We start from the raw sequence: 26,809 nt of genomic DNA on the forward strand, positions 1-26,809 counted from the left end.
GATAATCATCCTGGTCGGTCTGGAAGCTAGCATCACTATAACCCTTTACAGCTAGCTCGTTATTGCCTCCATATATCAAGAAATATTCTTTAGTCCTTCTTAAGTACTTAAGAATATTCTTGACCGCTATCCAGTGACTTTCACCTGGATCTGAGTGGTATCTGCTCGTCATGCTCAAAGCATACGAGACATCAGGACGAGTACATAGCATGGCGTACATGATAGATCCTATGGCTGAGGCATAAGGGATCTAATCCATGCGGTCTCTCTCCTCTCTAGAAGAGGGACCTTGAGTCTTCGAAAGACTCACGCCATGTGACATCGGCAGAAATCCCTTCTTGGAGTTCTACATGGCAAACCGAAGGAGTACCTTGTCAATATATGTATTTTAACTTAGGTCAAGCAATCTCTTAGATCTATCTCTATAGATCTGTATCCCTAGAATGCGGGATCTCTCACCTAAGTCCTTCATTCAGAAACAACTCCCTAGCCAGGTCTTGACAGACTGAAGCAAAGGGATGTCCTTCCCAATGAGTAGTATGTCATCCACATACAATATGAGGAAGACAACTATATCCCCTACAACCTTCTTGTAGACACAAGGCTCATCTTCATTCTTGATGAAACCAAACTGTTTGATTGCATCATCAAATCAAAGATTCCAGTTCCGAGAAGCTTGCTTTAATCCATAAATGGACCTATGCAGCTTGCATACTCTACTAGTATGTTGTGGATCTACAAAACCCTCAGGTTGTGTCATGTACACATCCTCGAGCAGGTTTCCATTCAGAAACGCGGTTTTGACATCCATCTTTCATATCTCATAGTCATGGTATGCTGCAATAGCAAGCATGATCCGAATGGACTTAAACATCGCTACTGAAGAAAAGGTTTCATCATAGTTAATACCATGAATCTGCTTGAAACCTTTAGCTACCAAGAGACCCTTATAGATAAGTCCATCCATGTCAGTCTTTCTCTTAAAGACCCACTTACACCCAATGGGTTTTACCCCTACAGGTGGATCAACCAAAGTCCATACTTGGTTGGTGTACATGGATTCCATTTCGGATCTCATGGCCTCTAGCCATTTCTCGGAATCTGGTCTCATCACAGCTTCCTGATAGGTGGTAGGCTCATCCTCTATGAGTACAACGTCATCATGGTCAGACAAGAGAAATGAGTATCTCTCAAGCTGACGACGTACCTTAGCAGACCTGCGAAGAGGTATGTCTACTTGAACTGATTGTTATTCCTCAACTCCTTGTGGAACAACATCATCCACAACACTTTGTGGTTCCAGTTCAATTTCCATCAAGGCTTCAGTGCTATGGTCCGCATCTTGAACTTCTTCAAGATCGAACGTACTTCCACTAGTCTTTCTAGAAACAAAGTCCCTTTCTAGAAAGACCCCAGTCTTTGCCACAACTACCTTGTGCTGACTGAGAATGTAGAAGTAATATCCCTTAGTTTCCTTGGGATATCCAATAAAGTAGCACTTGTCAGATTTAGGTCCTAATTTGTCTGAGACTTGACGTCGAACGTAAGCCTCACAACCCCAAATCCTCATGAAAGACACTTGGGCATCTCTCCCAGTCCATATCCTATATGGTGTCTTTATCACGGCCTTGGATGGAACTCGGTTGAGTATAAAAGTTGCCGTGTCTAGAGCATAGCCCCAAAGGTATGTCGGAAGATCTGTGTGACTCATCATAGATCGTACCATATCTAATAGGGTACGATTCCTCCTTTTGGATACACCATTCCACTGTGGTGTTCCAGGAGGAGTGAGTTGGGATAGAATCTCACACTCAGCTAGATAGTCACGAAACTCATGGCTAAGGTATTCTCCACCTCGATCTGATCGAAGTATCTTAATACTCTTGTCAAGCTGGTTCTGTACTTCATTCTTGAATTCTTTGAACTTTTCAAAGGATTCAGACTTATGTGTCATCAAATACATATAACCATATCTACTGAAGTCATCAGTAAATGTGATGAAGTACCTATAACCGCCTCTAGCAGCGACATTGAAAGGGCCACATACATCACTATGTATGAGTCCTAATAAATCAGTCGCTCTTTCGCTGTGCCCACTAAAGGGAGTCTTGGTCATCTTGCCTAGTAGGCATGACTCGCACGTCTCATAAGATTCAAAATTAAATGAGTCCAGCAAACCATCCTTATAGAGCTGGGATAAGCGCTTGTCATTTATATGACCTAAGCGACAGTGCCAGAGATAGGTTTGGTTCAGGTCATTTGACTTGAACCTCTTGGTATTTATGTTATAGATAGGGCTTTCAAGATCTAGAATGTAGAGTCCATTCATCAGAGGTGCACTACAATAGAACATATCTTTTAAATAAACAGAACAACATTTCTCCTTTATAATAAAAGAGAAACCTTTCTTGTCCAAACAAGAAAATGAAATTATGTTCTTAGTTAATGCAGGCACATAACAACAATCATCCAACTCTAATACAAGCCCAGAGGGCAGAGATAGAAAATAAGTCCCTACAGCAACAGCAGCAACCCGTGCTCCATTGCCTACGTGTAGGTCCACCTCGCCCTTCGCCAATGCCCTGCTATTTCTCAGTGCCAAATAAACTAAGTATAATAATATCCTTGAGTAGATGGTTCTCACCTATATCAATCGGTTAGTTGAACCGATAGTGAGATGATATAGGGAACACTACTCTTAATCATTCCTAGTCGAGTATTAACATTCAGGAACAATGTTAATGCAATAAGACTAGCATGTAGGTCAACTCGATGACTTGATCTCACAAGTCATGGATATAGAGATATCAAGTTGACACATGGGTATACATTAGAGAATGTATACTGAATGACCCACCATGAGAAAGTATCATGGATCGTTATATGAGTGTCATATACTTTCTCATGTGGCTATTAGTATGACTATTAGTCCTTTGACCTGAAGTCACCATGGATCCCTACATAAGGAGTTATGTACTTTGGTTTCATCAAACGTCACCTGTAACAGGGTGGACTATAAAGGCGATTACTGGGTATGTAACAAATTATGCAGAGGGATGTGAGTGATGTAGATGAGATCTATCCCTCCCATATGACGGGAGCAACATCAATATTCTTGATAGAGTTAGACCACGAAGTGCATGGCCATGCCCAAGTGAGTCAACATGAGATGTTGAGCTCATTTGATTGAGTGAGTCTACTTGGAGTTCAAGATTTAGATTGATTAGAGGATGACACGGTCTATGCCTCACATTGATCAATCTAGATGTCTAGGATAGAAGGACAATGTTACATATTGTGAGGAGTCACAATTAGTAGTCACAAGGTGATGTCGGATCTCGACATTCTTGTAACTTGGGTAGTAATGATGTGTTGCTAGATACCGCTCATTACTTATGCTCCTAAATGGGTTTAGGGCATTGCCAACGTTACAAGAACCTATAGGGTCACACACTTAGGATAATTAGATGGAGATTAGGTTCATATGATGAACCAAGAGGATTAGATTCATTTGATGAATCAAATTGGATTAAGAGTAATCCTAATTGGGCTAACTTGAGTTCGACTCAAGTTGATTCATGTATTCAATGAGTCTAATTTAGATTTTGACTCATTGAATCAATTTAATTAAATGAATTAGATTCATTATATTAAATTGGCTTCAATCAAATGGTTAGATTAGATCAACCATGGAAGATATTGGGTCAAGTTTGACTTGACTTAAGAAGGAAGACCAAAGGTTAATTTTGACTTGACCTTTTGCCACCTCATTGGTGAGTTGGCATTAGGTGGACCAATGATGATACTCCACATCATCATGGGTGCCACCTCATGGAAGTTACAAAGCCATTCTCTTTAATGGATTCATATTAATTGCAATTAATGCAATTAATTTGGGAGTTTTCACCATTGAGAGTGGCCGGCCACTTTGGGTTTGAATGAGAATTCAATTTTTTATTCAAGTGTGCATTATTCTTCCTTCTTCCTCAAGCTCTCCCTCTCCCTCTCCTCCTTGCTTGGCCGAATCTTACCAAGGTGCTAGCACACCTTTGTGTGAGGTTTTCTCCACCTACGTGTCCGTGTGGATACTTCTAGAGGACCGACGCTTGACGGTCTAGAGATCCGGCAATTCCTTGGACGAGCGGGAACACGAAAGGGCACGCTTCAAGGTATACTTCTTAACACATAGATCTAGGAGTATATCTAGATATTTAAAACCTCGTACTCGTAATTTTCGTTCGGTTTTCCTTGCACGGATCTACGGCTTTGGGTGATTCGGGGTTTCCGCAACGCGAAAAGCGGTTTTCGCGGCCCGAAGAACCCAACAGTGGTATCAGAGCCACGTGCAAGGCTTGTTCGAGTTTGTTTTTGGTTTTATGAAAACTAAAGTTTCTGTAATTTTCTGTAAAATTATGATTTTCGAGTTTTTATCGGTAATTTTTCCGTAGAAGCGAAGCACAAGTGTCTCGGCACTTGTAGGCTTCGGCTACCGGAAAGATTTTTCCAAAACGGCTTCGTTTCGCCCCAAAATTTTTGGGGAAAGCGGGCTTGGGTGCCATTAGATCACTTAGGAGCAACTCGCGATGGTTAGATCGCGGGTAGGGGTACTGCCCCTAACCCCGCAAGGGGATTTGCTCCGCGGTTGCACCCGAAATCGCTAAAAATGAACCCGCCGGAAAGATTTTTCCGAAACGGCAATGTCTCGGCCCAAATCGTTTTGGGACAGCGGGTTTAGGCGCTGTTGGATCGCAAAGGAACCCTCGCGATGGTTAGATCGCGGGTAGGGGCGCTGCCCCTGGCCCCGCAAGGGGATCCGTTCCGCGATTGCGCCCGAAACCGCTAAACGGGTCCGCCGGGAAATTTTACTCGTAAAAATTGTAAAAATTAATTTTAAAATTACAGAAAATTATGACAAATATATAATTTTGAATTATATATAAATTTTGTGATAGTCATGGCCCAAAACCCAATGTTATAGGATTGTGTTGTAATTCATAATACGACCTGCGTGCCGTTATGTGTTTGTAAGTGTTGTATTATATTCGTGACCTGCGCGTCGCACCTTTTCTTATATTCTTGTTGTAAATTAGATTTAGACTCAAATGTAACTCGAGTTTCAAATTGTAATGTACAAATTGGAGCGGTGGAGGGTCCACACGAGACGGAGTTCCGAGGCGGGCACGAGTAACACAAGGTGGTCAAAGGGAGAAGCTTGGAGAAGCTGTTGACCCTAGGTTGACTAGTCGATCTTCTCATTGGCTTGAGAAGATCGTAGTAGGGCCATGACTAAATCACAAATAGATTAATTAATTGCTTGTGTATGTGATGCATATTTAATAAGTAGTTAATTAATTAGTGTCTTACGATTAGATTAGATCTAAGTCGTGCACATGATGCACCCTTGCGATTAGATTAGATCTAAGTCGTGCACAAGATGCATCCTTTTCGATTAGATTAGATCTCAATCGACTCAACTCTAATGCCTAACCGTGCCGTGATACCTATCACTACCTCGATCACATGTATTGTTGAATCTGCCAAAGCAGAGCAATACATATTATCTTGGTAGGGTACGAAGGGACAATCTTGGTCCCGCCTATCAACGCATGGGTGAATACAAACTCAATTAGATTGAGTATTCCTAGTTACTCGGTTGGATCGAGTCAACTATAGGCATTCTTCCAATAGTTGGAAAGGTAGGACAAAATCACGTTTATATTAACTCTCGGGCGTATTAGCCAAAGCTAACTCGAGTTTTAATATAAATATGGATCTTGATCCTATAAACAAGAGTTGCATAGAGATGTAATTGGTAATCGTTACCTACCGATCATACTAAGCCTTGGGCGTATTAGCCAAAGCTAACTCAAGGGTTAGTATGATATGGATCTTGTCCCACATGAATTATAGTATTCAATGGGAGCATCATTTAGTTAAAGGCCTAATTAAATGATTTTAAAAGAATATGATATTTATTTCTGCAAATTTTCTGTTGTAGATAACCATGACGTCGAACACGAATTCCTTCTCCCTGCGATCTGTCCTTGAGAAGGACAAGCTCAACAGAGTGAATTTCCTGGACTGCACAGAACTTGAGAATAGTTCTCACCCAGAACGTAAACTGACGTTGCAGCCCATTCCGAGGCTCCTCCCGCCAATGCCCCATGAAAGACAAAGATGCTTACAAGAAGCATCAAGACGACGATTAGATGTGTCCTGTCTAATGCTCGCGACCATGAACTCGAGCTTAAGCAATACGAGTTGATGGGCGCTACGATATGGTTGAGCATCTTCGCCAACTATATCGAGGACAAGCGAGGCATGAGAGATTTGAGATCTCTAAGGCATTGTTTCAGTGCAAGATGTCGAGCTCCGTAGGTCCTTATGTACTCAAGATGATTGGGTACATAGAGAACCTACAAAGACCGGGTTCCCACTTGGCCAAGAGCTGGCCACCGACTTGATCTTGCAGTCCTTGCCGGATAGCTATAGTCAATTCGTTCTCAACTATAACATGAACGAGATTGACAAGCCAACGCCCGAGCTACTTAGTATGTTACGAACTGCTGAGATTAACCTTAAGAAGGTTAAGCCCATTCGATGGTCCGAAGCACAAGGGCAAGGGCAAGCCCAAAGGTAAGGGAAAGTCCCAAACCAAGGGCAAAGGTAAGGCACTCGAAGCCTAAAGGAGGGTCGCCAAGGATGCTACCCGCTTCCACTGCGGCAGTGCACTGGAAGAGGAACCGCAAGGTATACTTGAGGATCTTAAGAAGAAGCGAAGTGAGACTTCCACTTGGTATATATGTTATAGAAGTCAATCTATCTATTTCTACATCATGGGTATTAGATCGGATGTGCTTCTCACATTTGTACCGATGTGCAGGAAATAGCAGAGCATTGGCAAAGGGCGAGGTGGACCTACGAGTAGGCAATGGAGCACGGGTTGTTGCTGTTGCTGTAGGAACTTATCAGCTATCTCTGCCCTCTGGGCTTGTACTAGATTTAGATGATTGTTGTTATGTGCCTACTCTTACTAAGAACATAGTTTCAGTTTCTTGTTTAGACAAGAAAGGATACTCTTTTATAATAAAAGACAAATGTTGTTCTGTTTATTTAAAAGATATGTTCTATTGTAATGCACCACTAATAAACGGACTCTATATTCTAGACCTTGAGAGCCCTATCTATAACATTAGTACCAAGAGGTTCAAGTCAAATGACATGAACCAAACTTATCTCTGGCACTGTCGCTTAGGTCATATAAATGGCAAGCGCTTATCCCAGCTCCATAAGGATGGTTTGTTGGACTCATTTGATTTTGAATCATATGAGATATGCGAGTCATGCCTACGAGGCAAGATGACCAAGACTCCCTTTAGTGGGCACAGCGAGAGAGCGACTGATTTGTTAGGACTCATACATAGTGATGTATGTGGCCCTTTCAATGTCGCTGCTAGAGGCGGTTATAGGTACTTCATCACATTTACTGATGACTTCAGTAGATATGGTTATGTGTATTTGATGACACATAAATCTGAATCCTTTGAAAAGTTCAAAGAATTCAAGAATGAAGTACAGAACCAGCTTGGCAAGAGTATTAAGGTACTTCGATCAGATCGAGGTGGTGAATACTTAAGCCATGAGTTTCGTGACTACTTAGCTGAGTGTGGGATTTTATCTCAACTCACTCCTCCTGGAACACCACAGTGGAATGGTGTATCCGAAAGGAGGAATTGTACCTTATTAGATATGGTACGATCTATGATGAGTCACACAGATCTTCTGACATATCTATGGGGATATGCTCTAGACACGGCAGCTTTCATTCTCAACCGAGTTCCATCCAAGGCCGTGATAAAAACACCATATAAGATATGGGCTGGGAGAGATGCCCAGGTATCTTTCATGAGGATTTGGGGCTGTGAGGCTTACGTACGACGTCAAGTCTCAGACAAATTAGGACCAAAATCCGACAAGTGCTATTTCATCGGATATCCCAAGGAAACTAAGGGATATTACTTCTACATTCCCAGTCAGCACAAGGTAGTTGTTGCAAAGACTGGGGTCTTTCTAGAAAGGGACTTTGTTTCTAGAAAGACTAGTGGGAGCACGTTCGATCTTGAAGAAGTTCAAGATGCGAATACTAGCACTGAAGCCTCGATGGAAGTTGAACTGGAACCACAAAGTGTTGTGGATGATGTTCCACAAGGAGTCGAGGAACAACAACCAGTTCAAGTAGACATACCTCTTCGCAGGTCTGATAGGGTACGTCGTCAGCCTGAGAGATACTCATTTCTCTTGTCTGACCATGATGACATTTTGCTCATAGAGGATGAGCCTACCACCTATCAGGAAGTTGTGATGAGACCAGATTCCGAGAAATGGCTAGAGGCCATGAGATCCGAGATGGAATCCATGTACACCAACCAAGTATGGACTTTGGTTGATCCACCTGAAGGGGTAAAACCCATTGGGTGCAAGTGGGTCTTTAAGAGAAAGACTGACATGGATGGACTTATCTATAAGGGCCGCTTGGTAGCTAAAGGTTTCAAGCAGATTCATGGTATTGACTATGATGAAACCTTTTCTCCAGTAGCGATGTTTAAGTCCATTCGGATCATGCTTGCTATTGCAGCCTACCATGACTATGAAATATGGCAGATGGATGTCAAAACCGCGTTTCTGAATGGAAACCTACACGAGGATGTGTACATGACACAACCTGAGGGTTTTGTAGATCCACAGCATACTAGCAGAGTATGCAAGCTGCATAGGTCCATTTATGGACTAAAGTAAGCTTCTCGGAGCTCGAATCTTTGATTCGATGATGTGATCAAACAGTTTGGTTTCGTCAAGAACGAAGATGAGCCTTGTGTCTACAAGAAGGTTGTAGAAAACACAGTTGTCTTCCTCATATTGTATGTGGATGACATACTGCTCATTGGGAAGGACATCCCTATGCTTCAGTCTGTCAAGACCTAGCTAGGGAGTTGCTTCTCAATGAAGGACTTAGGTGAAGCATCTCGTATTCTAGGAATACAAATCTATAGAGATAGATCTAGGAGATTGCTTGGCCTAAGTCAGAGTACATACATTGACAAGGTACTACTTCGGTTTGCCATGCAGAACTCCAAGAAGGGATTTCTGCCGATGTCACATGGCGTGAGTCTTTCGAAGACTCAAGGTCTCTCTTCTAGAGAGGAGAGAGACCGCATGGATCAGATCCCTTATGCCTCAGCCATAGGATCGATCATGTACACCATGCTATGTACTCGACCTAATGTCTCGTATGCTTTGAGCATGACGAGCAGATACCAGTCAGATCCAGGTGAAAGTCACTAGATATCGATCAAGAATATTCTTAAGTACTTAAGAATGACTAAAGAATATTTCTTGATATATGGAGGCAATGATAAGCTAACTGTAAAGGGTTACAGTGATGCCAGCTTCCAGACTGATCAGGATGATTACCGATCGCAGTCAGGGTTCGTGTTTTGCTTAAATGGTGGTGCTGTGAGCTGGAAGAGTTCGAAGCAGGACACAGTAGCTGATTCTACAACAGAGGCCGAGTATATTGCTGCATCAGAGGCAACAAAGGAGGTAGTTTGGATCCGCAAGTTCATCACTGAACTTGGGGTGGTTCCTAGCATCGCTGACCCAGTTGAGCTCTATTGTGACAACAATGGAGCTATAGCACAGGCGAAGGAACCTCGCTCACACCAGCGGACCAAGCACATACTACGGCGCTTCCATCTCATTCGAGAGATTATCGATAGAGGAGATGTGAAGATTTGCAGAGTACCTACAGAGGCTAACATCGCAGATCCCTTGACCAAGGCTTTGGCACAGAGAAAGCATGATGGTCACACTAGGTCTTTAGGCCTTAGAGCCTATACTGATTGGCACTAGTGCTAGTGGGAGATTGTTAGTTAGAGCCCTAGAGCCAATCATTTGATGATTGTATGGACTCATTGTATCATATTCTTGTATATTAATAAAGGCATTTGGATTTAGGCTATTATACTTACTTGTATTGGTGCCAAATAAACTAAGTATAATAATGTCCTTGAGTAGATGGTTCTCACCTATATCAATCGGTTAGTTGAACCGATAGTGAGATGATATAGGGAACACTACTCTTAATCATTCCTAGTCAAGTATTAACATTCAGGGACAATGTTAATGCAATAAGACTAGCATGTAGGTTAACTCGATGACTTGATCTCACAAGTCATGGATATATAGATATCAAGTTGACACATGGGTATACATTAGAGAATGTATACTGAATGACCCGCCATGAGAAAGTATCATGGATCGTTATATGAGTGTCATATACTTTCTCATGTGGCTATTAGTATGACTATTAGTCCTTTGACCTAAAGTCACCATGGATCCCTACATAAGGAGTTATGTACTTTGGTTTCATCAAACGTCACCCGTAACAGGGTGGACTATAAAGGCGATTACTGGGTATGTAACAAATTATGCAGAGGGATGTGAGTGATGTAGATGGGATCTCTCCCTCCCATATGACGGGAGCGACATCAATATTCTTGATAGAGTTAGACCACGAAGTGCATGGCCATGCCCAAGTGAGTCAACATTGTTGGACCCCGTAGTAGTTTTGATGTGATCAACCAAGTTGGTTAGGTCCTGCTATGTTTGATCCCTGTGTCTGAGTGTGCAGGAGCTTAGGAACACAGGAAGTCGAGCGGAAGACGCAGCTAGCGAGAAGGACGGCACGGGAAGGGAGCCGACGGGCTCGGTGCGTCCGAAGGACGAGAGAGCTGCGGAAGAGTACTCCGGTGGGCGTGAAGAGCGTGCGCGGCGTTCGAGGGACGTTAAGCCGGGACGGAAGGCTGCTCGAGGAGAAGGCCGGGAATTGGGTTCGGATGAGCCCTATTCCGGTTGGTCGCAATCACCCAAAAGAACGAAGCTTCGGAAGCTAAAGAGGAGAAGAAAAGAAGACAAAAGAGGCTGAAATTACTGTAGCAGAAATTACTGTAGCAGTAACCTTGAAGGCGCCTTAAACACATTGAAGGCGCCTTGAACACATTGAAGGCGCCTTGAACACATTGAAGGCGCCTTGAATGATTGTTTAAGGCGCCTTGAGCAGTCCAGTTTGACCGTTTGCACTGCGGATAAAGTTTTATCCGCAGATCGAGTTGGAGGCGCCTTAAACCTTGTTAGAGGCGCCTTGGACCCTCGAGATAGACTTTCCAGGAGCTATAAAAAGGCCCCTGGAGCTAGGAATTCAACAACAACTCAAGCAATCATTGTGTAGCCATTCCTAGCAATAGTTCTAAGCTTCCAAAGTGTAAAAGGCTTCTCCGCCTTCAGCAAAGGAGATTTTTCTACTGAGCCTTTTCTTACTGCCCTGGATTAACAACCTCCTTGGTTGTAACCAGCAATTCACCCCCCTCTTGCCGGCTTCCGCTGCACCAACAAGTGGTATCAGAGCCTGATCGCCTCAGAAGGACTAACCGCCAACTGATGCACTACGATCAAGACGATGGCCGGAGCGAACATCCATCCCCCGAAGTTCGACGGAGACTTCGCCACATGGAAGCACAAAATGGAGGTATTTTTTAAAACAGACTTTGATATTTTAATTACTATGAAATATGGTTTTGCAGCTCCTAAAGACAAAGAAGAAAACACGTGGAGCAAAAAGGAGCAAGCAGATTTCGTCGCCAACGGAAAGGCTGAGTTCCACCTACTCAGCGTTCTGCCGCCGCAGGAGGTAAACCGGATCGGAAGCTACAACTCCGCGAAAGATCTCTGGGAAAAATTCCTGGAACTTCACGAAGGTACCTCCGAAGCGAAGCTAGCAAAGCGCGACATCCTCCGGAATCAGTTGACGAACCTCCGGATGAACCAAGGTGAGAAGGTAGCGCAACTCCAAGCGAGAATCAAGGAGCTGATAATGCAACTAACGAACCTTGGAGAAGAGGTAACCAACCGGGACTCTATCCGGTACGCGCTCAATGCCTTCCCGAGAACTCCAGAGTGGGCCTCCTTATTAGATGCATACTACATCTCTAAGGACCTCGAGGTAAGTACGTTAGAACAATTATTTTCAACTTTTGAACTTCACGAATCTCGAGTTTCAGAACCCAACGGAGCAGAGAAGACAAGTCGATGAATGCCTAAAGGCAATACTGATAAGACGCGTCGACGAATCCGAAGCGGCACTACTGGTAAGACGCTTCAATAACTTTTTTAGTACTAATAAATTTAAATCGCAGAGGCATCATCGAAATAAGAGGACGGTTCGCTGCTACAATTGCAACGAAGAGGGACACATCAAAGATGACTGTCCAAAGCTAAAGAGAAAGGAGAAAGAAAGGGCAAAGCCAAAATACAAGAAACCAGAACCCTCCAAGCACAAGAATCTGAAGACCACCTGGTCAGATTCGTCATCCTCTGAATCAGAAGTCAAAGAATTCTCGGGACTAGCACTGATGGCCAACCATCAGAAAGAAGAAACGTCCAGCTCAGAGATGAGCATCGATGAAGGGGGAGGAACATCAGAAGAAGAAAGCAGCAGTGAAGGGGGAGCGTCACCAGACCAGGTAAGTAAGGTACGCAATCTAACCCCAACTCAATCTTTCAAATTTATCAAGTCTCTTTCTAAAGAGTTAGATCAATTAGAAAAAGAGAATGCTGAACTAAAGTTGAACTTAGCAAGAGCATGCCCGTTAGAAATGTATGATCATCTAAAATCAGAAAATGAAAATTTAAAATTAGAAATTGAAAAATTGAAAAATGATGCATGCTTAAAGAAATTTCCAAAGTCAAAAATTAGAGTTTATGGAAAATTGAACTGGTATATTAGAAACCATCAGGGCCAGCTTAGAAGGATACCCAAAAATTATGTACCCCCTAAGTATCTGAATAACCCTGTAGGTAGGAACCTCTATTGGGTTCCAAAATCTGTGCTTAATTAATTTTTCAAAAATTAAAAGCTTACAGTGAGAAAATTAAATATTGAAATTCTTTATGGAAGCTTTGTCTAAGGAAGTGGTTGTTGCTCCAATAACCAAGAAGGCCTAGTGTCTCGCCACGACCTGGAAGCTAAAATATTGAAAAAAAATGTTTAATTAACTTTCTGAAAAAGCATTAAACTAGAATTAAATAATGCTTTAAAAGTTCTTAAATCTTTTTAAAATTCTAAAAAGTCAGATTGTGAAAATTCAAAAATTTAAATTTGACTTAGAAATTTTTTTATTGACTTAGATTTTTTTTTAAAATTCAAAAATTTGACTTAGAAATTTTTTTTGGAAAAATTCATATTGACTTAGAATTTTTTTTTTTTTTTGTTTTGTTTGGAAAAATTCGTTTTTGAATTAGAATTTTTTTAAATTCTATACATTTCACTTAACTTAGGTTATTTTTTTTTAACCACATTTTTGCTGTGATCAAAGGGGGAGAGAAAAATACAAGTTTAGGGGGAGTTAGAAAATTTTGAAATTTCTGTTATTATAAAAAGTGTTGCAATTTTACTAATTGCAAAAAATTATGCTTAACTTGTTAGTTTAGTAATTTTTTCTTTAAAATTACTTTTTATGTCTATTTTAACCCTAACTTGAACTTGGGTTGATGCACATCAAAAAGGGGGAGATTGTTGGACCCCGTGGTAGTTTTGATGTGATCAACCAAGTTGGTTAGGTCTGTTGTGTGTGTCTGAGTGTGCAGGAGCTTAGGAACACAGGAAGTCGAGCGGAAGACGCAGCTAGCGAGAAGGACGGCACGGGAAGGGAGCCGACGGGCTCGGTGCGTCCGAAGGACGAGAGAGCTGCGGAAGAGTACTCCGGTGGGCGTGAAGAGCGTGCGCGGCGTTCGAGGGACGTTAAGCCGGGACGGAAGGCTGCTCGAGGAGAAGGCCGGGAATTGGGTTCGGATGAGCCCTATTCCGGTTGGTCGCAATCACCCAAAAGAACGGAGCTTCGGAAGCTAAAGAGGAGAAGAAAAGAAGACAAAAGAGGCTGAAATTACTGTAGCAGAAATTACTGTAGCAGTAACCTTGAAGGCGCCTTGAACACATTGAAGGCGCCTTGAACACATTGAAGGCGCCTTGAATGATTGTTTAAGGCGCCTTGAGCAGTCCAGTTTGACCGTTTGCACTGCGGATAAAGTTTTATCCGCAGATCGAGTTGGAGGCGCCTTAAACCTTGTTGGAGGCGCCTTGGACCCTCGAGATAGACTTTCCAGGAGCTATAAAAAGGCCCCTGGAGCTAGGAATTCAACAACAACTCAAGCAATCATTGTGTAGCCATTCCTAGCAATAGTTCTAAGCTTCCAAAGTGAAAAAGGCTTCTCCGCCTTCAGCAAAGGAGATTTTTCTACTGAGCCTTTTCTTACTGCCCTGGATTAACAACCTCCTTGGTTGTAACCAGCAATTCACCCCCCTCTTGCCGGCTTCCGCTGCACCAACAAACATGAGATGTTGAGCTCATTTGATTGAGTGAGTCTACTTGGAGTTCAAGATTTAGATTGATTAGAGGATGACACGGTCTATGCTTCACATTGATCAATCTAGATGTCTAGGATAGAAGGACAATGTTACATATTGTGAGGAGTCACAATTAGTAGTCACAAGGTGATGTCGGATCTCGACATTCTTGTAACTTGGGTAGTAATGATGTGTTGCTAGATACCGCTCATTACTTATGCTCCTAAATGGGTTTAGGGCATTGCCAACGTTACAAGAACCTATAGGGTCACACACTTAGGACAATTAGATGGAGATTATGTTCATATGATGAACCAAGAGGATTAGATTCATTTGATGAATCAAATTGGATTAAGAGTAATCCTAATTGGGCTAACTTGAGTTCGACTCAAGTTGATTCATGTATTCAATGAGTCTAATTTAGATTTTGACTCATTGAATCAATTTAATTAAATGAATTAGATTCATTATATTAAGTTGGCTTCAATCAAATGGTTAGATTAGATCAACCATGGAAGAGATTGAGTCAAGTTTGACTTGACTTAAGAAGGAAGACCAAAGGTTAATTTTGACTTGACCTTTTGCCACCTCATTGGTGAGTTGGCATTAGGTGGACCAATGATGATACTCCACATCATCATGGGTGCCACCTCATGGAAGTTACAAAGTCATTCTGTTTATTGGCTTCATATTAATTGCAATTAATGCAATTAATTTGGGAGTTTTCACTATTGAGAGTGGCCGACCACTTTGGGTTTGAATGAGAATTCAATTTTTTATTCAACTGTGCATTATTCTTCCTTCTTCCTCAAGCTCTCCCTCTCCCTCTCCTCCTTGCTTGGCCGAATCTTACCAAGGTGCTAGCACACCTTTGTGTGAGGTTTTCTCCACCTACGTGTCCGTGTGGATACTTCTAGAGGACCGACGCTTGACGGTCTAGAGATCCAGCAATTCCTTAGACGAGCGGGAACGCGAAAGGGCACGCTTCAAGGTATACTTCTTAACACATAGATCTAGGAGTAGATCTAGATATTTAAAACCTCGTACTCGTAATTTTCATTCAGTTTTCCTTGCACGGATCTACGGCTTTGGGTGATTCTGGGTTTCCGCGACGCGAAAAGCGGTTTTCACGGCCCGAAGAACCCAACAAATAGTGCCCTTGAGATCTCAAATCTCTCATTCCTCGCTTGTCCTTGATACAGTTGATGAAGATGTTCAACCATATCGTAAGCGCCCATCAACTCGTGTTGCTTCTGAAGTTCAGAGTTCATGGTCGCGAGCATTAGACACGACACATCTAATGCGTCATCTTGATGCTTCTTATAAGCATCTTTGTCAGCTCGCGTGGCATTGGCAGGAGGAGCCTCCGGAATGGGCTGCTCCAGAACGTACAGCTTATGTTCCTGGGTGAGAACTATTCTCAAGTTCCTGTACCAGTCCAGGAAATTTGCTCCGTTGAGCTTGTCCTTCTCAAGGACAGAACGCAGAGAGAAGGTGTTCGTATTCGACGTCATGATTATCTACAACAGAAAAATGTAGAAAATAAATATCATATTCTTTTTAAATCATTTAATTAGGCCTTTAACTAAATGATGCTCCCACTGAATTCTAGAATTCATGTGGGATAAGATCCACATCATACTAACCCTTGAGTTAGCTTTGGCTAATACGCCCAAGATTTAGTATGATCGGTAGGTAACGATTTACCAATTACATCTCTATGTAACTCTTGTTTATAGGATCATTATCCACAGTTATATTAAAACTTGAGTTAGCTTTGGCTAATACGTCCAAGAATTAATATAAATGTGATTTATGTCCTATCTATCCAACCGTTGGAAGAATGCCTATAGTTGTACTCGATCCAACCGAGTTAACTAGGAATACTTAATCTAATTGAGTTTGTACTCTCCCATGCGTTGATAAGCGGGACCAAGATTGTCCCTCCGTACCCTACCAAGATAATATGTGTTGCTCTGCTTTGGCAGATTCAACAACACATGTGATCGAGGTAGTGATAGGTATCACGGCACGGTAGACATTAGAGTTGACGCGATTTAGATCTAATCTAATCGTCGATGTGTATCAAATACGCGATAGATCTAATCTAATCGAAAGGGTGCATCTTGTACACGATTTAGATCTAATCTAATCGTTAGGCACTAATTAATTACTAATCATGCATCACATACACACAAGCAATTAATTAAATTTATTTGTGATTATTCATGGCCCTACTACGATCTTCTCAAGCCAATGAGAAGATCGGATGGTCAACCTAAGGTCAACAGCTTCTCAAGCTCCTTCCTTTAACCACCTTGTGTTACTCGCGCCCTCCTCGTAACTCCGTCTCGAGTGGACCTTCCACCGCTCCAATTTTGTACATTACAATTTTGAAACTCGAGTTACATTCGAGTCTAAACTAATTTACAACAAGAATAAATAGAGAAAGGCACGACGCGCAGGTCGTGTATCAAAAATACAGCACACTCAATCACATGACGGCACGCAGGCCGTATTATGAATTACAACACAAAATATACCAATCCAATTTGGTCTTTTTGGGCCATGACTATAAAAAACTATACATAATTCTAAATTATGTATTTTCTATAATTTTATATAATTTTAATACCAATTTTTACAATTTTTACGAGTAAAAATTCTCGGCGATCCCGTTTAGCGATTTTCGGACGCAATCGCGGAACGAATCCCCTTGCTGGGCCAGGGGAAGCGCCCCTACCCGCGATCTAACCATTGCGAGTGTCCCTAAGCGATCCTACAGTGCCTTAGTATGCTGTCCCAAAAAGTTTTTGGGGCGAAACCTTGCCGTTTCGGAAAAATCTTCTCGGTAGTCGAAGCCTACAAGCGTATAAACACTTGTCTTTCGCTTCTACGAGAAAATTACTCATAAAAACCATAAAAACTTAAATTTACAGAAAATCAAAGAAGCTATATTTTTCATAAAAATCAAATTAAACTCGTACAAGTCTTCGCACGTGGCTCTGATACCACTGTTGAGTTTTTCGGGCCGCGAAAATCGCTTTTCGCGTCGCGGAAACCCTGAAACCCCCAGTCACGGATTCGTGCGAAGTAAAAACTTTCGATAGCATACGAGTATGAGTTTACAAAACCTAGATCTAATCTAGATCTACAAAGAAGAAGAGCTTATACCTTCGATGCGTGCCCTTTTCGTATCCCGCTCGTCCAAAGAGATGTCGGATCTCAAGTTGTCAAAGTAGAAAACTCTCTATGCGTATCCACACGAACTAATTAGGTGGAGAAGACCAAACAATAGGTGTGCTAGCACCTAGGTGGTTTGGCCAAGAAGGAGGAGAGGGAGAAGAGAATGAGAGCAAGAGGAAGAAGATGAAGTGAATGACACCTGAATGAAAAATGAATTTTTTCATCCACACACAAAAGTGGTCGGCCACCATAAGATGTGTAATCCCCCTTCACATTAATCACAATTAATGTGGATGCCATTAAAGTGAAGAATTGTAACCTCCATGAGGTGGCATCTCACTTAAGTAACCATGAGAATGTGGAACATCATCATTGGTCCACATCCTGCCAACTCACTTATGATGTGGCATAAAGTCAAGTCAAACTTGACTTTTCCTCTTCCTCTCAAGTCAAGTCAAACTTGACTTAATCTCTCTCATGGTTGATCTAAACCAACCATTTAATTCAAGCCAATTTAATATAATGAATCTAATTAATTTAATTAAATTAATTCAATGAGTCATAATTGTTAGGATCCACGGTCGCGGCTAGAGAGGGGGGGTGTGAATAGCCGACCCCAAATTATCGTTTCTTTCTACAAATCAAGTTAGCGCAGCAGAAAAATAACAACAGAAACGTAAATGGAGAAATCAAACCTCAAGCACAGCGATGTAACGAGGTTCGGAGATGAAACTCCTACTCCTCGGCATGTCCGTAAGGTGGACGAAGCCTATCAATCCGTCGGTGGATGAGACCCCGGAAAACCGGCTAATAGAAACTCCTTCTGGGTGGAGAAACCTCGCCACAAACTTCTTGCAACAGCAAGAATGGAATACAACCAATAGAGAAAGGAAAACAAGAACAATATGAATGTAAAAACACTTTGCTTGCCTTCTCTTCAACTGGAGTTCGATGAAGCAGCAACTTCACGATGTCAACAGCAGCTGATCACCCAGTCGAGGGAAGCTCACACGAAGCTTTAGGAATAGGGAGCTCAGCAAAGCTCAGATCGCAAGAGTGAGGAAGAGGCAAGAATGTTACTATAGAGGCCCTCGATCTTGATATATAACCTGCGAAGAAGAAGACACATAAACTATTCGTTGTGTCGCAACGGCTAGGGCCCGGACCGATCAGGCACCACCCTGATCGGTCCAGACCTTCTCTGATCGGTCTTGGGACCGATCAGGACCTATGCTGATCGGTGCCCAGACCGATCAGCACGCTTCACAGAGAGTTGCCCAACTCTCTGATCGGTCTGTGGACCGATCAGGACTCAGGTGGATCGGTCCACAGACCGATCCCCCTCTTTCTTCTCCCGATCTTCTTCGCTTCTGATCGGTCACCAGACCGATCAGGAAATTCATAGAAACACACTGTTTGGTTACTGATCGGTCACCAGACCGATCAGTAAACCAGCGTATCACTGGATCGATCACCAGACCGATCCAGGTTTAGATCTCCCAGCCCTAAACCCTGTTAGTGCGGGAAGCATCCGACGATCGAACCTAAGTTTTGATAATGGCAAAGGATTCAAAGTTAAGGTGCTTTGTTTTCTGATAGCTTTTGCTGAGTGTTTCAGGAAAGTCCTAACTGCGGTTAGGCAAGGTAAAACCCTAGGGGGTGGTAACCCTAGGTCATAGGGGGTGGTAACCCTATGCGGAAAGCCTTGGCAGGTCGATGGCTTCAGGCAAAAGTCCTAGGGGGTGGTAACCCTAGGTGGAAAGTCCTGGTGTCGCGAACCAGGTGAAAGTCTGAACTGGCCGGTGAAGCGGATGTTCAGCAGAAAGTCCGGAAGCATCCGAGGCGGAAAGTCCAGTCGATCTGGAGGATCGGACTGGCAACAAAAATCTCCGAGTGGAGTAGGTGAGGATGTTCCCCGTGAGGGAACAGTAGGCATCAGTCGACCTAGGGTTTCCGCGGAAATCTGAAGTCAGAACCGGACAGTCCGAGACTGTCATAATTTCATATTCATACTATTATTTTTAACTTTGTGTTGCGGTATTTTGGATTAACATACTTGCAGGTACCAAAACACAAGGATGAACAGAGTCCGAGGCGCCTCCATGGAGCTTGGAGGCGCCTCGAGTAGAAAAGGCTGGAGGCGCCTTGAATGGAGTTCATGGCGCCTTGGACCGGAGGTGGAAGGCGCCTTGGATAGGCTGAAGGCGCCTTGAACCAGATAGAGTTCGACCAGGTCAGTGCTGATCCACGCGGGTGACTCGGCTCGTTCAAGGCACCTTGGTGAACAGTATAAGGCACCTTGAACCCCCTTTATAAGGAGTCTCGACCAGCAGCTTCAAACATCAACTGACAAGCGATCTTTCTGCTACAAGCTGCTCATGAGACGATTCCGAAGTGCTGCTACGAGACACCGACGACCCGGAGCTCCGAATTTTCAGATTACGATATTGTCGTCGGTAAAATTAATTGTTGTCATTTATTGTACTTCAAATTGTAATCATTATCGAGCTTATAGTTGTTGCCCATCGGAAGCGATCAAGGATCGCGGGCCTTCGAGTAGGAGTCGATCAAGGCTCCAAACGAAGTAAATCCTCCTGTCTCTGTGTGCTTGCTTTCTTATTTTCCGCTGCGTTTTAATTACTCGAGTGTTTTTCGAAAAATGAAATAGCCGCGAGCGCTATTCACCCCCCCCCCCCTCTAGCGCGTCTCGATCCAACAATTGGTATCAGAGCGGGGTCGTTTTGAATTGGTGCAACCACCTTTCAAAACAAATTTTTCGCAGTTTTTTTTCTTTTCGGAGTCGAATTAGAATTTAGCCTTATAGCTATATTCTAATTTTTGTTTCCCTCGAATCGACTTTTGCTCGAAGTAGGTGCAACACCACTCGAGTTCATTTTTATTATTCTTTATTCCAGCACTACTAATCCAAGACTTAGTCTTGGAACATATTCTGTTGTTTTCTTTTGTTACATATTATAAATGGCCCAACAAGAGGGTTTCAGCACTGTACGTCCCCCGCTATTCTCCGGAGAGGATTTTGGCTACTGGAAGGGAAGAATGGAAACGTATCTAAAGATACAATTCGAAACGTGGATGATCATAAAGACGGGACTGAAACTGCCAATCGATGACGACGGCAAAACTACACCCTGCGAGAAGTGGGACGCTTCTTTAATAAAAAAAGGTGGAAGCCGACGCCAAAGCTACCTGCACCCTCCAGTTTGGTCTTACCAAGGAAGAACTCAACAGAGTTAGCCCGTTCTCCTCTGCAAAGGAGCTCTGGGAAAAGCTAATCGAACTCCACGAAGGCACTGACGACACCAAGGTAAGTAAAAGAGATCTTTTACTTAATAAATTATATAATCTAAAAATGCAGGAAGGCGAAACGGCGAGTTCTCTTCACGCGAGAATACAAGACATCCTTAACTCTCTTCACGGAATTGGCCAAAAGATAGAAAATCGGGACGTAATAAGGTATGCCCTAAACTCGTTTCCAAGGAATACATTGTGGGCATCAATGGTAGATGCCTACAAAGTTTCCAAGGATTTATCTTCTTTAAAACTAGATGAACTTTTTAGTGAATTTGAACTTCATGAGCAGACTAATGCACAGCCAACCGAGAAAGGCATTGCGTTGGTTGCAGGTACAAGCCGAACCCAGGAACCGAGACCACGACGGAGAACTGAACCAGCATCAGAAGCTGAACCAGATTCTGACGATGAAGAACGTGACATTACAACCGAGCTGGTAAACCTCGTGAAGAAGCTCTACAAGATGAAAGGATTCGACAAAAGAGATCTAAAGAAGGCAGTAAAATCAAAGGAAGGCCCACAAAATACAAAGATGAAGTTTGAAGTTACATGCTACGGGTGTAACCAAAAAGGGCACATCAAATCCAACTGCCCTAACCTGAAGGAGGTCAAAAAACAAAGAAGGAAAAAGGTCCTTAAGGCAACATGGGACGAATCTTCATCGGAGGACGACGACGACGAGCTCGAACAAACGAGTCTACTCGCATTAATGGCCCGGGACCAAGTCATTGAATATGGATGCGAGAGCGAGTCTGAGGTAGAGTCCGAGCAAAGCCACGGATCCGTATCCGTTTCCGAAGGACCAGACCCCGCTGTAAGTATCTCCCGGTTGAACATTTTAGTTAGCTACTTATTGCGCAAATTAGCTAAGTCAAACCTGAAAGTTAAGTCACTTCTAAAGGAAGTAAGTGTCCTTAAAGAAGTGGCTGACACCAAACCCTCACCTGACCAGAGTCAGACTGAATTTCCAACTCAAGTTCAAAAACTTGAGGAAGAAAATTCAACTCTAAGAAATCAGGTTAAAGATTTAGAAAATACCTTAGAACGGTTTACTTTGGGCTCCAAGAATTTGGACTTGATTCTTGGGACACAAAGAGCCGTCTACAACAGAACTGGGCTGGGATACAAAAGTAAATATAGATCTTATTTATCATTAATAAACAAACAAAGTAGTAAATCAGTCCAAGCATGGGTCTCCAAGTCTAACTTGGTCAATCAAGTTGGACTTGGCCAATACTAGGTTCCGAAGGATCAAATATACTACCTCGATAGACCATATCGAGGCTATGATCCAGGGGGAGCAAAAAGAAAAACAATCCTAAAAATTAAAAATTAAATTCAAAATTCGAAATTGAAATTAAAAATTAAATTCAAAATTCAAAATTCGAAATTAAAAATTAAAAATTAAATTCAAAATTCAAAATTCGAAATTGAAATTAAAAATTAAATTCAAAATTCAAAATTCGAAATTGAAATTAAAAATTAAATTCAAAATTCAAAATTAAATTCAAAATTCAAAATTTGAAATTGAAATTAAAAATTAAATTCAAAATTCAAAATTCGAAATTGAAATTAAAAATTAAATTCAAAATTCAAAATTAAATTATAAACTCAAAACTCAAAATTAAAAGCAACTTCAAAATTTAAAATTAAGTTATAAATTCAAGATTCAATTAAAACTCAAAATGAAGATAGAGGATCCAGACTCGCTGGCACCCCCAACTAAACTACCCGGCAGGGTAACTGAACCTAATCTACCCGAAATGGGTAAAACAAGAGTAGATCACCCGGCAGGGTAGTTAAGGTTAGATTAAAACGGACTAAGGTTAACTTGAACCACAGTACTGGTGAAGTTTTTGGATGATAGTACGTTAGGAAAGCTTGGGCATCGCATGTCTAGGAAGATATGGCTTCGACCTGGTGCATTTGGCCAAGTGGAACTGACCGAAGCTACCCTTAAATGGATCCTAACTAGTTAGACCAAGGTTTAGTACTAAGCTCAATGGGTAGGACTATTTGGAAAACCTCGAAGGCATGGTTACTTTAATGAGTTCCTTGTGACTCACCATAGCCCAGAAGTTTATCCAAAGAATGCTTACTTGTTGAACCCAAAGCTAAACCTGAATCTAACACAAAGTTAACCCAAACCTTAAAATTGAATTATAATTCATCTCACAATAATTATAGGATTCCCTGATTGAAAATTTAGGTCGGGTGAGATGATTAAGAAATTTAAAATTAAAATTCAAAATTATTTTAAATCAAATTTCAAAATTATTTTAAAACTAAATTTCGAAATTAAACTTAATTTCAAAATCATTTTAAAAATCTTTTAAAACTTAAATTCAAAATCATTTCAAAAATCTTTTAAAACTTAATTTCAAAATCATTTCAAAAATCTGTTAAAACTTAATTTCAAAATCATTTCAAAAATCTTTTAAAACTTAAATTCAAAATCATTTCAAAAATCTTTTAAAACTTAATTTCAAAGATCTTTTAAAACTAATTTCAAAATCATTTCAAAAATCTTTTAAAACTTAAATTCAAAATCATTTCAAAAATCTTTTAAAACTTAATTTCAAAATTATTTAAAAAACTTTTAAAACTTAATTTCAAAGATCTTTTAAAACTAATTTCAAAATCATTTCAAAAACTTTTAAAACTTAATTTCAAAAATCTTTTAAAACTTAATTTTAAAAACTTAAATTTCAAAATTATTTAAAAAAAAAAACTTAAAATTTCAAAATTATTTTAAAACTCAAATTTCAAAATTATCTTAAAAACTTAAATTTCAAAATTATTTTAAAAACTTAAAATTTCAAAATTATTTTAAAAACTTAAAATTTCAAAACTCTTTCAAAATTTATTTCTAACAAGTTTACTTCAATTTAACTATCGTGAAATCCATTAAAACAATTCAACCACTTGCTATGTAGGAATTGGATCAGTGGATGTTGGATAGTGGCTGCTCCAGACACATGACTGGAGATAAATTGAAGTTTACTAAACTAACGTACAAGAACTTAGGATCAGTTGCATTCGGTAACGAAGGTCAAATTAAGGTAATCGGAAGAGGTAATATCGAACTCAACTCCGATTTTATTATTCGAAAAGTCCTTTTAGTTGAAAATTTCAAGTTTAATTTACTAAGTATAAGTCAATTGTGTGATAGCGGATACTTAGTAACTTTTGACAAAACCAGGTGTTTAGTTAAAAACATTGAAAATCCTGAAATCTTACTTAAGGGGCTTAGGATAAATAATATGTATTCAATTAATCTACCGACATCCTCAACAAAGTGTTTTCTAACACAAGAAGAGGAAATTGATTTGTGGCACAGAAGATTGTGTCACACTCACACTAGACTCATTTCAAAAATGAGTCATAATGGTTTAGTTAAAGGTTTACCAAAACTAAAATTCATTGAAAATTCTATCTGTAATGCTTGTCAACAGGGAAAACAAACTAAGTCAACACACAAATCAACAAATCTTGAAAGAACCAGCTCATTACTTGAGCTCCTTCACCTTGACTTATTTGATTCACATGGAGCTAAGTCACTAAGCAAGAACCAGTATTGCTTAGTAATAATTGATGACTACTCTAGATTTTCTTGGGTAAAATTCCTAAAAACTAAAGATGAAACCTATGAAATATTTAGTAACTTTTGTAAATTAATAGAAAATGAAAAAGATACTAAAATTAAAAGAATAAGAAGTGATCACGGAGGGGAATTTGAAAATCATAAATTTACCCAATTTTGTAAAATAAATGGATATCAACATGAATTTTCATGTCCTAGAACCCCCCAACAAAATGGTCTGGTGGAACGTAAAAATAGAACTCTACAAGAAGCCGCTAGAACCATGTTAAATGAATATAATTTAAATCACTAATTTTGGGCAGAAGCAATAAATACTGCAAATCATATTCAAAATCGAATCTTGATCAACAAATTTCACAAGAAAACCCCTTATGAACTATATTATCATAGAATTCCTAACTTAAATTATTTAAAAGTATTTGGATGTAAAGTTCACATTTTAAATACTAAAGATTATTTAAGAAAATTCACACCCAAATCTAACAAAGGAATATTTTTAGGATACTCCTCAAACAGTCGAGCCTATAGAGTCTACAATCAAAACACCCTAAAAGTTGAAGAAACAACTAATATAATATTTGATGAAGAAATTAATCTACCTAACTTAATTGATGCAAATAATGATCAAAATACTAAAAACATAGAAGATGATGATAAAATTAGACATAAATCAAGTGAATAAGAGGAATCAATTACTAACCCTAACATAAGAACACCTAGATTAAGATCTAATCGCCTAGTCGATCAAATTTTGGGTGATCCAACTCTAAGAGTCAGAACTCGATCATCATATAGAAACCTAAGTCAAATTGCTCTAATATCCTAAATTAAACCTAAATCTATAGAAAAAGTCTTACCTGGGCCCGATTGGATTATAGCAATGTAGGAAGAACTAGTCCAATTTGACAAAAATCAACTATGGGACTTTGTACCTAAATTAGATAATAATCAATTATTGACACAAAATGAGTATTTATGAATAAATTAGATAATAAAGAAGAAATTATCTGAAACAAAGACTAATTGGTAGCTAAAGGATTTAGCCAAGTAGAAGGTTTAAAATATGAAAAAACCTATAACCAAGTAGATAGAATCGAATCCATTAGAATGTTGTTAGCCTATGCAGCAAACAAAGGATTTAAACTATACCAAATGGATGTCAAGTCAGCATTCTTAAATGGATTTATTAAGGAGGAAGTATATGTAAGCCAACCCCCAGGATTTGAGGACTTAGGATATCCTAATCATGTATTTAAGTTAAAAAAGGCCTTGTACGGACTTAAACAAGCCCCTAGGGCATGGTATGAACGATTGTCAAATCACTTAATATCCAAAGGTTTCAACCAAGGTCAAATAGATCCAACTCTATTTGTAAAAACTGTAGAAAAAGACATCTTCATAGCTCAAATCTATGTTGATGATATAATTTTTGGATCAAATAACTCTAAATTTTTAAAAGAATTTATTAAATTAATGGAAAATGAATTTGAAATGAGTATGGTTGGTGAACTTAATTTTTTCTTAGGCTTACAAATAAAACAAACTAAAGATGGAATATATATTTATCAAACTAAATATGCAAAGGAATTAATTAAAAAATTCTGCATGGAAAATTCAAAAATAATAAATACTCCAATGGCAACCAACATTAACATAGACTCTGACCCTGAAGGAAAACCAGTAGATCCAAAGTACTATAGGAGTGCCATAGGAAGCCTGCTTTACCTAACTGCAAGCCGACCCGACATATTATTTGCGGTTGGTATGTGTGCAAGATACCAATCTTGTGCAAAAGAGTCACATTTAACCTATGTTAAAAGAATACTTAGGTACATTAAAGGTACTCTAAATATAGGACTCTGGTACCCTAGAACTTGCACCTTTGACCTTCTTGGCTATTCTGACTCGGATTACGCCGGATGCAAGTTAGATAGAAAAAGCACAAGTGGTAGTTGTCAATTTCTAGGACAATGCCTAGTAAGTTGGTCAAGTAGAAAGCAACATTGTGTGGCTTTGTCTACCACTGAAGCTGAATATATAGCCTTAGGTGAATGCACATCTCAATTGCTTTGGATGATGCACACTCTTAAAGACTATCAACTGAACTATCATAACACAAAAATCTCAATTGATAATATAAGTTCCATAAATTTAACAAAAAAACCCAATTCATCACTCAAGGACTAAACATATAGAAGTGAAACACCATTTTGTAAGGGATCATGTAGCTAAGGGTGATATTATACTCA

This window comes from Zingiber officinale, chromosome 4A, assembly GCF_018446385.1.
Source record: "Zingiber officinale cultivar Zhangliang chromosome 4A, Zo_v1.1, whole genome shotgun sequence".
NCBI classification, from domain to species: domain Eukaryota; kingdom Viridiplantae; phylum Streptophyta; class Magnoliopsida; order Zingiberales; family Zingiberaceae; genus Zingiber; species Zingiber officinale.